Source organism: Dermacentor silvarum, chromosome 6, assembly GCF_013339745.2.
Source record: "Dermacentor silvarum isolate Dsil-2018 chromosome 6, BIME_Dsil_1.4, whole genome shotgun sequence".
Lineage (NCBI taxonomy): Eukaryota > Metazoa > Arthropoda > Arachnida > Ixodida > Ixodidae > Dermacentor > Dermacentor silvarum.
The window spans coordinates 136,300,066-136,318,015 of NC_051159.1; positions in this window are offsets into that span (position 1 = coordinate 136,300,066).

Here is a 17,950-nt window from a genome sequence, read left to right on the forward strand (position 1 = left end):
TCATTGTCGGTTAACTAGAGTATTGACAAATGAAAGGACGCCAATAGACTTCGTGGCATATTTCAGTGACTGTTGTTTTTTTTAGGGTTGATTTAGATGAACCTCATTTCGGTGCTGCCTGTCTTAAATTACATATTATCAAAATGCAGGCTAAAGCAATGCATAAAGTAATATTAACATAAGCCTATTATTATTTAGTTTATTAAAATTTTATTTACACGTGGAAATTAGGTGTGCTTCTCCAGGTGTTTCCTATGAACCCGGGACAACCGCGCTAAATGCTACAGGCTATTTCATATAATTTCGTTCAGAAGAAGAAGAACATACAATAAAAATGGAAAAAAATGTACATTAGATGTTCGAAAAGAGTTTCCTATTTCAAGAAGAAAATATTTCGCAAGTATAAACAAACAAAAACTCTTGACTAAGAGCGCAATGTCCGCTGCGAAATACTAAAATACTCAAGGAGCCTCGCATATGATCCAATAAAATTAGCGAACAATCCGCATCAGTGCCTTCGTTGTGCCACGGTGTTGCATTCTTTTATCTCAGATATTTTTTTCAAAACAATTCACCTTTTTCTCTTCCCTCAACGGGTTTTATATGCTTTCGGTGCGATTGGAGCGGCGTAAGACATTCGTTTGGGTTACTTTAAGCCTATTGTCATGTATTTACATCATAGATCTGAAAACTACACCCGCCGCGGTCGCTTAGTGGCTATGGTGTTGCGGTGCAAAGCACGAGGTCGTCGGATGAAATCCCGTCCGTGGTGGCCGCATTTCGATGAAAGCGAAATGCGAAAACGCCCGTGTTCCGTGCATTGTGGCGCGCACTAAAGATCCCCTCGTGGTCAAAATTATTCCTGAGTATCCCACTACAGCGTGCGTCATAATCAAATCGTTGTTTTGGCACGTAAATCCCCAGAATTCATTCATACATTTTAGATCTGCAAAGTGCAAACAGGTAGAATGGATCTTCGCCCCTTCGACCTTTATGTTCCACGAGGCTATCAAAGCGCCACATATATGACAATAGTAGCAGTCGCGATAAAAATTCATTCGTAAATAGTTACCAGTTTATTTACTGCAGTAAGTTGGGGCATAGAATCATAGGTAGTAAGAAAGCAATGTAATCGGTAAATGCACGAAAGACACTTCTGGAACACTATTCGATGTTAATGTCTGATTTCTGCTATGCTACTTTTTCCTGTGGTACATAGCAGCACAGGCGAGGTAATATTATAAGTTTCTTTATATGTTCATAAGCTTTAAAAATTGTTCCTTCTTGTTTCATATATACTTTCGGGCACTCTTCTTTCAACAATAGTATGACCTACCGAACCTTGTTAAAGAAAGAGAATAGTCGACAGAGTTGCTTTCGAAAGAACTACAAGGACCAGAGTATCACAGGCCCTTCGTACAGAACCAAAAGTAACAGTAACAAACTACATAGCTTCGACCTCAACCACGTGCTGTCGATCTTCGGCACATTCGAGATTGAATTTTCTACGCAGTATAGTCATCTGACTTCGGATGCGCCTTTGATCTTCGCCTCTTTGCCGTTCTTTCTTCACATTCTGTTTTCTTCCATCTTTCATTTTTCAGGGTTTTCCACGGGTGAGAGGTTCTTCGGTACATTTCAATTCTCAGTTAGGAACAAAAGGAACAGCGTAGAACTGGTATTGCATGAAATCCATGTCTTCCATATGTAGCGACGAAGAACGGCTGTATTGATTTTGGTATGAAAGGTGCTGTGTATGAGTTGATGCAGCTCAAATCATCCTAAAGGGAATGCCTTTATGCACTGCACTTTCTTCGGCAAATGTCCCGGGTCTTTCTTTATCTCGCTGTGTTGCGGATTCTATTCATGTAGAGCGAGTGTTGAATGCCAAAATATGCCAGAGAGTGCTCCTTGGTTAGTCCTGAGCTTATTAACAGCAGGTCATTGGGGGAATGCATACATGAAAATCAGTGTATCTCTTCGTCCTCCATGGTTGATCAAAGCACGACTGAGATAGCTTGACTTTGGAACTATGTTCAAACAACTGCAATGATAATTATGCAATATCACTCACTCGCATGGATAGAACAATACATAACACCCACAACTGCTTTGGTATCACCCTACCGGCATTCACAATTATTTCAAATGCTAGCCGGAAATTATACTTTCACATCAGCACATAAAGTCGGAAGTAAGTGGTTCGAGTTCATGACGGATAAAATACAAATAAATTTCGTAGCTTTCACATGATTGCTGTGTACCGGTCTGTGTAATGGGGCTTCTGTTATGACAAAAATGGTGAACACTGTCAGGCTCGTCGTTGTTATTGCTATTACATAGCACAGGATAGAATCTTGGCAGTAACTTATTTGGCGGCTCGAACAGTCCAAAATGTTTTACTTCTTTTTAAAGAATTTACACAAACTTCGAAACATGGCACGTCGCTTACAGTTTCTGCCAAATCTATACGGTCGTGCCCGCAAATCGTCTTCTCTGCCTCGACGAAAAAGGAAGCTCTCAAAACATTTTTGACTGTACGTATGAACATCCAGTATGTTAGAATCTCCCACTTGCTGGTTGGCGATATTATCCGGTATGAGCCTCTACAAGCAGTTGACGCAGTTGCAGTTCACGCTTCTATAGCACTCAACGGGTCGCGGTGTCTGTAATGCTTAGTAGTACTGATATTGTTCTGATCTACAGTATTTAGCGTGCGTTTATATTGAGACATATGTATTTTTGTTTTTTCAAACGTATGTCCCCAACGAACCCTTTCCTTTGTGAAAAAGATGTACTAAGAAATCAGAGAGGCTTAATCTGAGAAATCTCAACTAAACTTCCAGAAAAGTAGAGCGTGATACTTAGGGAGCACGGAGCCCGGTGCATTCTTTGAAATAGCGTGGGAAAATTTTAGCGAGAAACAAGGGTTTCCAAGCCCTATGGAAATTTTGTACTTCTTTCACACTGACTTCGAGCGTTGGTGGCTGAACGTGCGACTGCTTAGAGTTACCGCTGTCTAATTAGCTCTCTGAACTCGTAAAGGCTCGCCCAGTTATCTTAAGCTTTGGTTTAAACTAATGCCGGTTAGGCATTTTGTGGAGCATTGTACACTACTTTTTCAACATGTCTAGTTGTCTAATTGCATAATTATTCAAAATTAAGCAACCGAATGTGCAAGTATTAGAGTTATAAGTCCCAACTTCTAATGAGCGTGTTAAGCTACGTCCGATGAAGCAACAGTTAACTTTCTACCTACTTCGCCATTTTTTCTTACCGCGTCCTAAAGAAACCCAACGTGATAGCGAAAAAAAGAAAGGACCCTGGCTGCCACTAATGTACCTAAATCTTTTGAAGCGCTACATCTCCTTCCTTCTAGTGAATGTAATATTTCAGCAGAGCTTGCCCTTATTACTTCTAGCTGTGCGCACACTAATCTTTTTGTACCCCGGCAAGTTTTAGGAAGAATCCTAATTGGACCAAAGTATTTCCTGTGGGGATACCGAACCACCTTTAAAATTTACGTTTACTCTTCATGTTCTTCTCAAGACAAGCTTTACTGCTACAAAGTTTCACATTTGATACCCAGAGCAGTTCTAAACGAATGCCACCGGAGCTCCTAAGCGAAATGAACAGAAAGGGCTAATTTACAAAACTGCACCCGATTACCCCACAAATTCAAAACTCTGCCACCGCCCTTGACATGCCTAACATTCGTCCCTAATTTATTTGCGCTTGCACAAATGTTTCTTTCAACAAATTTTCCTCGACATTCTTATCGGCATTTCGAACGGACATCATCCACTGCTCATGGCCACAATAAAGGTTTCCATGCAGACTTAGCCTGTCAAAAAAACTATAAACGTGCACCTGAAATGAAATGCCATCTAGAATCATATACTCAAATCAGCAGAAGCCTCAATAAAATGTAGTGGATGTCTTGAAGCATTCGTAACCTTGCGAAAATCTGCCTGTCCCCTAAGTTTTCCACTGAGTAAAATTATTATAAGTTTAAATATTCAACCCTATTGCGCCGGCAGAAGATTCCCTCAGCACTCGCACGGAAGTGTGATCTGGCAGGAAATAAAGGGGTATTGGCTCGTAGTTATATATAGGGCCGCTGTGTAGTCGGCCTAAAAGAGCGCTAGAAAAACACGGCTAAAGGTGCCTGAAATTTCCAAAAGCTATATTTGCCAGTGCTATGAAGGTCACCCCTCCTCAGCCTTTTCTTCCTGGAAGGATAACAAAAAAGTATATTCCGAAGAGGCGCAAATAGAAATATCGTTTTCCTTGGTCAAGATTCTATTCCCATGAACCGTAAGAAGCAATATGGCTCCACTATCTTGCTTCTGGCCTTGTGGCACCAGGTTGCTAAACCTTTATTTTCGTTTTTTCTTATCGCACAGCCCGATAACTTGCTGCCCTGCTGACTTTCTGTGACGGTAAACGTGCGCTCGATTTCTTAGTGCAACATAAACTTAAGTCGTCAAAACAAGAGACTCAGTCCTCTCGAAGAGGCAGAGATCAGGTAAAAAATTTTGCAACTTTAGGCTGCAACGAGAAATAACAAGGGTATTGTGGGTATAGCGCAGAAAAAAACTGAAAAGCTCAGTTGAAATTTGGATAATTTCCGGCCCACATCAAATGTGATCTTCTGTTTTACCTTTCTTCATTATGGCAGTTATGGCAACATATGACTATGCTCAGCAGAAGTCAATATTGTAAAATATTTTTTACCGAATTTGTCGCATCTCAAAAGCTCGTGAAGCATACCACAGCGCCGGATTCATAGATAAACTTCACTGCTCGGAAATAGCAGACTCGAGTGCCGTACTCTTCACGGTCACAGATTCCGCCTTTAGTATACTTCTTCGAAACTCACTTTAGGCCTATAGGAATAAACCAGTTTTAAGTTGCGATAACCTTTAAAAGCGTCATTTATTTATTCCACACATTCCCCAGCATGCAGCCAACCATTACCTGAAACGACCTTAAGAACTGATAAAAACATCTATCCCTCATTTTCTTCAAACGAAGAATTAGCAAAGGACGATGCATGATGAACAGTAATATTTATGGCAACGTTTTCGGCTTGTGCGAAGGTTTCGAGAATACATTTTCCGCCTATAATTGTAGGAGTTAGAAATGTTGCAATCCGCCGTCCACTTTTTTCTTTACTTCTATTCGCCGTAGCACTGTGTTAATTGTATCCTGTTGAAGAAACTCCAGGCCAAGATACCACGGAGTGAATTGTCTATTTGGACGCAATTTCTCACGTGCTCGTGGCTTGCGCTTATCTGTGCACAAAGAAGGCAGAACTGCCAGTGATACGCATGAAATATTTCAAAAATGCAGTGCAAAAATATTCATGCATTGGCATCCGAAAAAAATTAGTGAGGTATGATACTGACAATATAAAATTACACAATTATAACCGTGAACAAAATGTTTAGCGGTTGAAGAGGGCATCGTAGTACAGCGTAAATTTGTACTCAGCGTACTCCTAGCGGCGCAGTTCCCCTTAAAAAATGCAATGAACATGAACAGGAAGAACTTGTTGTTGGGCGAGGGGGTACATATTAGCGAACATTGTTTAACTGCGTGAAAAAACGTACCACAGAAACAGCATGGGACAAGGACGGGTGCAGACTTGCAACTCGCACCCGTTTTTTCGCGCAGTTAAACAATGTTCGCTAACATGAAGAGGAAATAAAAAATAGGTGGTTCGTGATTTATAATCGGTAGAATGGTTACCTGAATAGCGACAGTTAAGTAAGAAAAGTGATGTGACTTTTTGTATTGCACTCAATTTTGCGCCGCTTTTTTTATGTGTAAGTTTATGATCACTGGTATTACAGTGCAGTCGCAGTGTTTTAGTCGCGTTTGGCACTGTACCGAAGTACAAGCATGTTTTCATTAACCTTAATGAGGCTTTCTCATTAAGACTGCTTAGGCCGCAATATATTTGTCGGAATCATAAAGGGCTACACTGTGTTTCCTTTTAAGCATAATTAACATCACTCCGTTCAAATTAGGAGTGAAGCAGGGCACCAAAGCCGAGGTAATATTTACCACTGCGTTGCATTTTTTTGCGAAATGCAGCACCAGGAACTCTCATTAATTTCTACACTTACACTAGGACAGTTTTCGAGGCTACGCATCACTGTGCAAAGACGCCAATTGTGAAAAAGGTTTCCCCGCTTTCATAAAGCCCATTGAATTGTCTGACCTCGGGTTCCAAATAATTTATATATCAATAAAGTTTCCACTTGCATTTACCAACGGGAAAGAATTCGATAAGTTCGGGGAGTTCCTGCCTGACCTGAGATCCTCTGCTACAGGTTCCCAAGTCATCCGCGGTTAAAATATGAGCTCCGGATACCGCAATCACCGCGGCTGTCATGCTTAATGTGCATGTTGTATTAATAATGTTTTGAAACTCTCTCGGTCGTGCAAAATAAAGGGAAAATGGCAGCTGCATAAAATAAAATAGGAAGAGGTAAATGCAAAGGGGTAATTTTCAAATACTGAGGGTAAAGAATTCTGGAAAGACGTCAACGTGTCCATCACACTGATTCCATTCTAACAAAACGGCTCATAGAACGAAACACCAAATTAAATTAAGCAACTCTCGTGAAGATTGCCTCCCTACAGCTTGCCGCATTGCTTTCTTGATTAAAGTTACAACTGGTAATTAGCAATCATGACAGCTGTGCGGCAATCACTCTTCGAACACTCAATGGCGTATGGCCTTTTTTTTTCTTTTCGTTATATAAAAGGCTGATGTTGAAAGTTTTCTCCTCAGTCGGAATTGGAAGGCTGCTTTCCTCAGTCGGTCGTCGTAAATTATTGTTGTTTGTCGATCAACGCACTAGGAGGACCTAGGCTCTTGCGCCAAGCCTGTAATTTGAGGCATTTCCGCAGCTCATAACAGTGGTCGCTCAGTCGTAACGAGCGACGGTTCTTCCAAACATCCACTGCCACACAAGTCTGAGAAACAACAGTATAATTATCACTGAGAGCCCGCGAAAACTCATCAACGCATGCCAGTTGCAAATCAAATAAATGTCCGTGCGGATAAGGTGGCTCAGTGAACATTCAGTGCTGAATTACGAAGAGACATGAACATCGACATGAGAAACACAACCCCCAAAAAACTCCATATGTACGTATACCAGTTATCATTCTTGAGAATATCCTGCCTTTCCCAATATCTTAAGCCACCTCATTCGTAAAGGGAATAGGTTATGAAAGCATGGCATAAGAAAAGCTTGATATTTGTGCAGTATTTTTCAAACAGCTGCTAAAGCTGGTTGCCAGCGTTCTCGACGGGTAGGCCGGATCAAGCACTAATTAGCCAACATTAGTTACATTCGAGATTGCTGCACATGATATTGAGCAACTGAAGATGCGGGATCAGCAATAGCTTTTAAATGATACCTAGTTCAGTGACCAGAGGGCAGATATTCCTGCCGAATCTTCGAGGCATTATATCATCGTGTCATTCAAAGCGATGCGGTTCATTATATACGTTTTCATTCCTATGCATCTTGTGTGAATTTATACATTTCCGCTCAAGAAACGTTTCAAGCACATGTCGAATATTTTAGGCGCTCACTATTCGCCCACATGAATTACTTGAACGAAAAATATACCTTGTCCACCTCGGACGATTTCACCGTCAGTTCATCTCAATAAATAAAGTTTATTCCTCCTCCTTATCCAGTGGAATTCCTGTCTATTTATGCCTAATTATCAATAGTGGTTAAACGTTTTTCTCATACGAGACGTTTGGTGTCTGCCACAGTTGCCTTAGTTGAAAATAACTAAGGACCATTTTCTCTCCACTTGCAATAGCACAGTACATGTGAGGCAACATTTATTCACTCCATGTTCTCAGGCTGTAAACCGTGGATGTGTAGAAATATTTTGCAGGTGAGTGAACCTATGTGAACCTAACAGTCGCCAGCGGCTCTACTAAATGGCGATGCTCAACGCAATCGTTGTATTTTTAACTCGCTAAGAAAGCCGCGCTTGGTTGCATTGTCAGAAACTTCCATTTAAGACCTCAGTATAAGCACGAACTACATTGTAATGTTATAGCACCAGACATAGGTAATGGCGATACGCCATGTTTATTATGAGCTTCTCCTTCATCTTCTTCCTCTAGCACATATGGTGAGCCTATCTGCGACACATCAAACATATAAAAACACAAAATTTAGTTTTAAATTATTTGTATATATATGAAACAAGGCAGTGACCGCATTTTATGGCATTACCGAGGTCTCGAAAAATCACACCACAGAGTGCAGTGCACCCGTTAAGGCGGCATAAGATAAAAGAAAAAACTCGTAATGATGCAAGAGGGAGAATGCCAGTAGTAGTAAAAAAAAAAAGATGGCCATATAGATTTCACGTTCTTTAGTGAAAGAACGGTTCATGAAGGTCTGGCTTTCATCACTTCGTAATATCTTTAATTTATAGCTTTCCCTCAAGAAAACTGAGACTTACGGTAAATATAGATTCAAGGCACGTACTACGAGAAGAGGCACTGCGCGTTACAGATTTTTGTCAAGCTTGAAACTATGGAGGCACACCATCGCATATGGATGTCTTCCACGTCTGAGACATTTACCAATAACCCTACTTTTCTATATATGCAGGTCAATGACCTAAATACTGGTAAAGGGGGGTGAGTGAGGGTGGGGGAGGGGGTGGGCAATGTAAAGCTTTAGTTCGAAAGCCAACACGGCCTGATTATTCTACACAAGTTACCACGATTTCATTTAATTGAAGTGTGTCTAGAAGTACCATTTCAAACATCTTGTCAAAGAAAATATACGACAGGTTTTCAATATTTTATTTCATGGGAACTATCTAAGGGGGACATTGCCAGGCAAAGCGCAGTACGAACTTCGTTCAACGGAGATGTTACATTGTACTGTGCGAACCCCCTTGGCTTTTCACCATAACAAATAATTTAGGTGCATTCTAGGTATTAGATTTTCGCACACAAGCAGCGAGATGTAGCTTGTGTGGTGGAATATGGTAGTTTTACTGTCGTCTATTTTGTGAGGCGCTGTTCATCTAAAACGGACAAGATACAGCCACACATTGAATATTTTTTTCTCTTGCCGCTACACCTCAAATCCTAATTGAAGGTTTTCGTCGAGCGCTACAAATTGTGTTTGTCCAGAGCGTTCGTCAACAAAGAAATCCTACGGGCTTCACGATGCAATGTAAGGTGACACTGTTCGAAGTAAGCAGTGCAACATGTAAATAGGGAATCAAGGGCGCAGCACGTTAAGCAATTACAATCTGTTTCTATTCTATTTTCTTCGCTAGCCCCCCGCGATTGGTAAAACATTTTGGGGCCTCGCCCAATTCGCCTGTCTGTCAGAAGACGTCTCGCAAACTACGATAACTTTCCTTCTCAATATGACGTGTAAATACTGATTATGCATGATTAGAAAGAACAGATGGCAAACATTTATTTTGGATTGTACGCTTTTGTCACCATTAGCGTTCCACGTTTGTTAAATATGTTCTCACGCCATGCCTAGTTCGCCTGTCCGTCCCACGGCCGTCTTGTGTACGCACTAAAGATGCATTAATAAAATGCTGAACGAAAGTGGGGCCAAATTTACAAAGCTGCTTCTTCGTAAGTGCGCTTTGTCAGTGGCCGGTCACCGTAGCTAGTATGTCCAACATTGCCATTGGCTGGCATCGGGTGTTACGAACAATTTTGGTGCAAGAAAATTTTCGTGAATTCAGGCCTTGAACTTTTTTTAATAGCCGGAGACTGCCACGTTCTGAAAGAAATTGAATGCTGTTCACTGTCAGCGAGAATTGCATTTCATTGCGCATAATACCAATTTTGCGTGGTAGTATAACTTTGCCGAGTGCATTCGGCTCGCATACGACCTTGATATATAGGCGAAATATTCTTCAATGATGACCTATTTTGGCGGCATTTTCAACGCCCCGTTGCACGCTACCGCAATTGTCGACGAGCCGCCGCAAGCTAAACAAGGGGACGCAGACCAATTAGAGATGAAAGGACCCCTATCTTCAGCCGGTTATCTACTTTCACTACGTTAACTCGGCCCCCAGCGAAACCCTCTTCTCTATGCGCGATGCTCGCCTCTCATCAGCCAATTAGATAAGAAAAAAATGACGCTGTAGGCAACCCTATTAGCGTTGAAACAAAACAAAACTTACAAACAAAACAAACAATATAAACGAGGGGAGTGTTCGACGGGGCTGTTCAAAACAATTTTGCGCATCAGCGCCCATGCTTGCGTCGGCGCTTACGTAAATATGAAGCCAGCAGATTGAAATAAAATCCATTGGAATAACTTTATGTTACAGCGCTCCAAGTGCGTTCGTTTCCCATGATTTCTCACCAGAAATAACTCACTCGCTTGTCACTAAAGTTTCCTAAGCACCTTCTAAATACTCAAATGTACATCATATGGTCGCACGCTCGTGCCCTTGTTCCTAGCATCCATGCATATTGAAACTAATTTTACTCAAGCGCCCTTCTCATTTGGTTTGAAACTTTTCATCGAATGCTACAAATTTTCTCTGCAGGTAAAGAGCGTAGGCAGAGCGCAAACAGCGTTCGCGAACATAGAATTCCGCTGGGCTTACCTAATGCACCGCAGGTTGACAGGCTCATCACTCTTTGAAGTGGAACAACACATAAACGTGGGATCACATTGTTAGATTTCCCATCACTTTTCACCAGAAATAATGCACTGGATCTTCACGAAAGAGTAATGAGTGCTTCTAAATCATGTCGCTCCTTACACGTATGCACGTTCCTACCCTTGTTCCTAACATTTACTCCTATTCGAGCGAAATTTATTCAGCAGCTCATCTTACATAATCCCGCTTTATGTGTTCTACTTGTGCATGTATATGAAAACAAAAAACAGCATCACACGGTGCGATAAGAAGCACGCCATTGAGACAAGGTATTCCAAATGATGGCCTGCCAGACCCTTTCCTTATTCATCTAGCTTTTTTTTAGGGGCGAAGCTCCTTATAGCAGCACCCGTTCGTCCCCGTCGTAGTAGGTAGCCACGTCTAGTTTTATGAATTGCTCCATAGATGGCGTTGTGTGTCCGTATATGTATGTATGCCCATATATACATATATATGTATACGTATAGTATAACCGGAAGCCGACTTCCGCTTCCTGTTCCACTTCCGGTTCCGGAAGCCAGCTTCCGGCTTCCGGAGAACGCTTCCGGCGTTTTAAGAAAAAAATTCCGAAAGTTGTGTCCGTAGCGCGGAATCAAACCAGGGACCCCTCGCTTCCGAACGCGCGGCGCTAACCACTACGCCACGAAGCGCACATAGACACACGCACCACGATGGCAATAAATACCCAACATTAACGAAAGGCCGCGTTTCTAACGCGTTTGTGCTAGCGCGTTACGGCCCGTGTAAGAAGCTGGTGTAAGACGCTGTGGCCTCTCCGCCTTACCTTCAACGCGTTCGAACGCGCTGCCCAAGGCGGTGGCAAGTCAAGTTCAAGTCGAGGAGCGTTTATGAGTACGGGGGGTATACTCTCTCAGCAGTCATGTGATGGCGTCGGCAAACGCGGTGCACGTTCCGGCATGTGTAAATGGCTGCGTAAGACGCTGTGGCCGCTCCCCCTTACTAGAGAGTACTGCACGTTTCTAACGCGTTTGTGCTAGCGTCCCCTTAAGCGGGAGATCCGATAATTCCCTCCGGAGCTTCGCCCACTCATCATCATTCACCCCGTGGATATGCTGTGATTTTTTTTTTTTTTTTGCAGTGCGGTTCGCTCCAAGTGACAGACTTCCGTTTAACATCACATGAGAGCCAATGAATATTATTGACGTTCGCAAAAACTAATGTCTGAAATATTCTAAACTCTGCAACAGTTTGTTCCTGGCATTTATGTTGAGGGGGATGCCACTTATTCATTTGCTTCACATATGTAATGTAGGTTGTAAATTCTCTGTACAGCGCGAGAATTTATGCAGCTGAAACAGCACCATCTTTGATAGCATACCATCAGGAACGAATTTAGTTTTCTTGTTTTGAATAGAAGCGCAATTTTATTTAACTGTGATGGCGACAAATGGCCTATAGCATTTAAAACAAAGAATTCAAATAAAAGCGTATCTCCTTTATTATGTCGTATGCATAGTTGGGCAGTTCCCAATGAGAGTTTTGACTGCTCCCTGTTTCTCACAAAAAAACGTCTAAATGTTTCAGGAGCAGCCATAACATCAGTGTTTTTCTGAAAATTCGCTGTGGCAAACGCTAAGGCACTTTTTTTTTCTTCGTTAAGCAACTTCCGCAGTCATTCACACAACTTTCATATGAGAGAAGCATAAAAGGATCCCCATATATTTTTGGCATGCGGGAAATTAAGGCCGAAATTGATAGCGCTGTGGTATACACGCACATTATACCAGTAATGCACCCTGAAGCATGGTTTTAAACAGCATTTTCTTAAGCTCTCTTTCTTGTAGTTTCTGAGTCCTTAGCGCAGCGTTAGGCAATCAATCATTCATCAACTTACTTCAGTTTCCCCTGCATGGTTAAGATCATGAGTTAACGAAACCTTACTCTATCTTTACCTGTGCTAAAGAAATTTGGACGCATATATACAGAACAGGTTGCTCGTAATCTAACATGTTAATCTTACGTGAAATAAATGCTAGCGCTTCAAGCAAAAATGCCATAAGAACACAAATAAGTCAGTGGCATAGTTGACGAGATAACAATTTCCTCGAACATATGAATAGAGATTCCTCATGGTTGCCACCCCACAAACACAACACTAGCGAGTAACGAAAACGATATCTTCATATCTGTCGCATCTCAAACTGACAGCTCGCATACACCGAAACAAGTCGCACATAGGATGTCTCCCATACCCGCCTCTGCTAATTCACAGTTCAGATAAGAAAGATACCCTCGAAGTGCATCAACAAATACAATGTTTTATTGCGAAAACTGCAAAATGAATAAAATATTACCATTGAGGCATTTCCAATTCTTTAAAAAAATTAATACTGCCGATTGCGATTTTACATTTTTCTAGCAACCTTACATTTTTAATGACAATATTGGCTTTCTATGCAGAGTGTCTATATTTGCCTACAGCTACTTACGGTAAGTATGTTTCTAACAATAGTATCAACGACTGACAGCTCGGCATTGAACAACCGATCACTACGGCCCTCATGTGTACCACGCAGCGCAAATAAGCTGAACATTGCAGGAAAAAAATATACACGAAGCTTGGCCCCATGTAAAAAATGCACGTAAAAAAAGGTTCCTATTTTGCGATGTCTTTGAATGTTTGATAATATTGCGTAAATTTTATATCCACAAGTTTTTCAGTGCCACACTGAACAATATTGAGAGCTGTGTTAGAACCAGGTTTCCTTCTCAAAGGCAAAGCGGGAATGCACTTTTTTATCACATCGTCGCATTCTTTAAAAGACGGGGTACACCCATTGCGCCGCTGTTAACACAAAAATGTGAAGCTTGAGAACTGGGCACGTGGCCGCCGTCAAGATGGTCCTACAGATTACCACGTGTATAGCACCGATTTTTCAGAATATCCCCTCATTCGTAGACTCTGCGCGCCATCTGTCGCAAAGCAGGCGAGTCTCTCGTTTCGAAACAGCCGCTTTTGTGCTGTGTCTGTTTCTCATCGATGAACTTATTTTTGGACTTCATTCAAACTGCCTCAAATGTTGGTTCCATGAAAGCGGAACCAAGTTCTGTCGCTCTTCAATAAATCTGAAAATCATTTTAAACGAAGTCGAACAAAAAAAAAGCAGTATTATGTTCAGAAGGGAATAATTTAGTTCCTTCCCTCAACGTCCACTTCCACCGCTTTGACGGTGCGTGATGCAGCTGAGATTCACAATGGTTTTGTGTTTTTCATTTATTTGCGTGTCCAGATTCATGAAAAACTTTCCGCGTACTTTATTTAGGAAACTTTTTTTTTCTATTCTTGTTCATGCCAGACATTCATTTTTATTTCATTTTCGCCTTTCTGTTCGCATACGCTCTGAACTTGAGAACGTACAATTCCGGCCTTTCGATAGTTGTCACGATTCTACTGGTTTCTCTGTCAACAGTAAATTACAAAGCCCGAAACCATCCTTTTGGGGAATTTGTTACCATGAACTGTAAAGGGCCGTTTTTGTGCAGCACGACTGGCATGCATATTTAATTGAGATCATTATCAGTTTCTCAAATTTACAGCTACGCTAGGCTGTGACTGAGGATGCATCAGAAGCTTAGCGCTTTTAAAGCTTGTGTATTGATTTGGACTGGTTGTTCTGCTTCAAAATGTTAAAGCTTAATGTCGTCGGGGCCAATTTTGTAAATTATTTATTGGACCTATTCTGTTCTGCGTTCTTATTGTGAAGCATTCAAGACTGAGGGAGGCAAAATGTGCCTATGTTCTTTTCATCTTTTTCATATGATACTTTCCATGACTTTTTTGGTACATGGGTGTTCGTTTGTTACGCAATCTTCTATGTAGCACACATACACACACACACACACATATATATATATATATATATATATATATATATATATACCGACAACATTGATGTCTTCTGGTACCATATGCGGGTTTATTGACCAGTTGCCTTCACCCGAAAAGATCACGTACTCGTCACGCCTGTGGCAGAAATATGTTCCACATCCGCCGCCTAGGTTTGTGAGTGGTGGCACTGGCTAACACTCCCCAGGTTTAGTTCTAGTTGTAAAACACAAATACCCCAGAAAGTGGATGGGAAAATGGCGCCCCGGTAGCTGAATGGTAAGAGCATCGCACGCGTACTGCGAAGATGTAGGATCGTTCACCACCTGCGGCGAGTTGTTCTTTCATTTAAGTTCATTTCCATAATTTCATCATTTCTTTATATAAATCAGTAAGTACAAGTAAATTTCCCTGTGCTGTCATTGTTAGCTACTTATGATATATATATATATATATATATATATATATATATATATATAGATATATTCATTCTGTAGCCCTGTCGAACGTTTCACTGAAAATTACTTTGCATAATATCAATACCAAGCATCTCCAAAAACATAGCAGCTGAGCAAAAAGGTAACACTTTAGGGCATTTAGTCTTCTAGTGCCTACACACATTCGCAGGATCAGATGACATGGTTAGGCTTAGGCTGACGAAGTTGCAAATGCACAGAGGCTTCAAATTTTCATAAATTTTTGTTATATGTACTGAATCCTATGCCCTAAAGACTCGGATCATTTTGTACCAAAATAAATGTAGTTTTACAACACTACGTTTCATACAATCAACTTCTAAAACCACGCGGATATTTCGCCTGCTACTGCCATGAGTTTCACTTCGTGTAGTGAAACAGTCTTAAAATTTATAGAAAATTGCTTCAGATTTATGCTGTAAACACAACTTATTGCAACTTATCACTCAAGGCGAACTTGATATATAGAGGTTAGCTATTTGTGACGTCTATTATCCATTTACATAGTAGAGCAGAGAAATCTGTAAACAAAGTAAATTATATTTAGACGGGCAAGCTTTCAAAAATTATGGATTCACAAATATTACTTTACTTTTAACACAACATTCATACTTCTTCAGTAGCAATTGCCTCAAACATAATCTCTTATTGCGATAGCAATCATATGGACACTCCAAGCGGACTTTTGCCGTCGGCGTCGCAGTCGTTGTCGCCGTCGTCGTCCCCGTGAGAGAGAGAGAGAGAGAGACAGAAGAAAAGGGAAAGGTAGGGAGGTTAACCAGAAGCGAAGATCCGGTTTGCTACCCAACGCTGGGGAGAGAGGGGAGGGGGAGGTAAAGTGACAGGAAAGTAGACACAGAGAAAGAAAGGAGCACAGATACAGTCGCCGTGAGGTTTTGTATAAAGTCCAAGGGCGATAGAATCGTCGCCGCGCGCTGTATGCTGTGTGTGCGCGTCAAAGCAGCGAGGGACGCGTGCTTTCACGGGGAGCGAACGCATGGCGGAGAGCAAACGCGACGTCTTCCGTTGCGCGAGACACCGTGGGAATATGGGAGGGAGGGAGGGAGGGAGGGAGGGGAGGCGACAGTGTGCTGCTGCGGCACCAAATGCGTATCTTACGACCAGGCGCAAGGGGAACTGGAATCTCGCAGGCGAGAGCTGGAAAGCGGGAAGGCAGCGCGGGAGGGAGCGAGTGCAGCTTCTGCTCTGCGAGCAGCTGCGTACTTGTACTTTGCGCGGCTGCGGGCTGTCACGCGCACCGTATCTTGAAAGCGATCTCCACACGGGTCTAACCTTTGTATGCGCTGGGATTTTCGCCGCTCAGTTTCCGTTGAAGCGATAGACCGCACGAACCTTCGCTCGCTGCTCCTGGCGCGCTTGCTCAGGCTAGCGTTTTGACAGCGGTTGTGTGCGGTCATCGAGTGTGATCCATGTTTGCTTGTGCGCGCTGACACCATTCTTGTTAATTCGGTTAGTAAGCGAATGTATCCAACTTTATACAGCCGATACAACTACTAACCTTACTCCGTATACATCTCTACTAATTTGCGATCGCAATTGATGCTTTGCCTTTCGGGCGAAAGGGCGACTTTTTGTTTGACAAGTTGCTTGCTTTTTCTCAGCGGATCGCGCCCGTGCATGATTGCATAGGCAGGCGTGTGGTCGAAGAAATAGTTTTGTTCTGATTGAAATTTTCTTTAAAAAGAATTCAACAAATGGTTTTCTATGCACCGAAATACGATAAGCCGTTAGAGTTCTAAAATCAAACACACGTAGTTAATGCTCAAAGAACACTATTTGGCGTGCGCATTGCTATTGTGCTAATCTCCTTGATCACGCAGAAACAGTTCGCTGACTAAAATTTGTCTTTCAACTGCCAGCTTGCCAAATCAAATGAAATATACTGCAGTGTATTGTAAGTAAAAACAGATATTAGGTCCCTCATGTTCCACTACAAACGCCCTAACAATTCGTTCCTTTGGAGTTCATCGTCAAGATATTCAAAGCTGTATATTCGTAAACAAGTGGACTTTTGGGTCATTGTCGTTTCGCCATCCATCAAACACCTTGTTTGTGGGATGCTTGTCGTTTCAGCTACACATCACGTAGAATCTATCGCGTTTGATGCATTCTTTTTTATGCAGTAGGGGGGAGGTAAACTAAAGCCCATTTTTTTATTCACTCGCCCTTCCTTTTTCCATGAAAACTAGGCTTCAGTTCGCAACAACTATCACGCACACTGAACACCTACTTAAATGTTCCTTTGTTATATCTCCTTGTCATTTTCGTAAGGTAATATTCAAGTAAGCGCTCTGGTTACCTAGAGAGGTTGTTCTACCAACAGAGACTGCGCAGTGAGGGTACTAGGCTGTCTCATTGACATCGTTATGCGTGTGTGCATCCAACGCCATTGACTTAGCTTCTGCAAAGAGAGAGTGAATGGTGATAGATGCTGATACATTATATATACCATTACATTCCAATGAGCTGTACAGGTAATAGGCAAATCTGATGCACTCAGGCATAGTTGCTAGCCACGTCACATTATTCAATCAAATGAAAACAGGGGTTCTTAAGAGCACCATGAGTCGCTTCCCACTCATGTGTTTATTGCTTGCAGTAAATCCGCAAACCGAAGATGAACGTGAGTGATGCGACAAAAGAAGCAGTAATTATTTGGAGCTTACCGAGTGCTCAAAAAATACAAGCTTCTCTTTCACCGCATTCTTTACAGCAGGAGCACTGCAAAAAGTCCTCTCAGCAGTTCGCTCCACCATCTTAAACCGCGCAACTAAACGAGGCCCGTAGAAACAAAATGCACAGCTCGCTTTCTCTTTGGTGAAACAGCAACATAACAATGAGTAAATGCACCCACAACAATTCTCCAGCACCATGGCTTATAGCCACATTCACA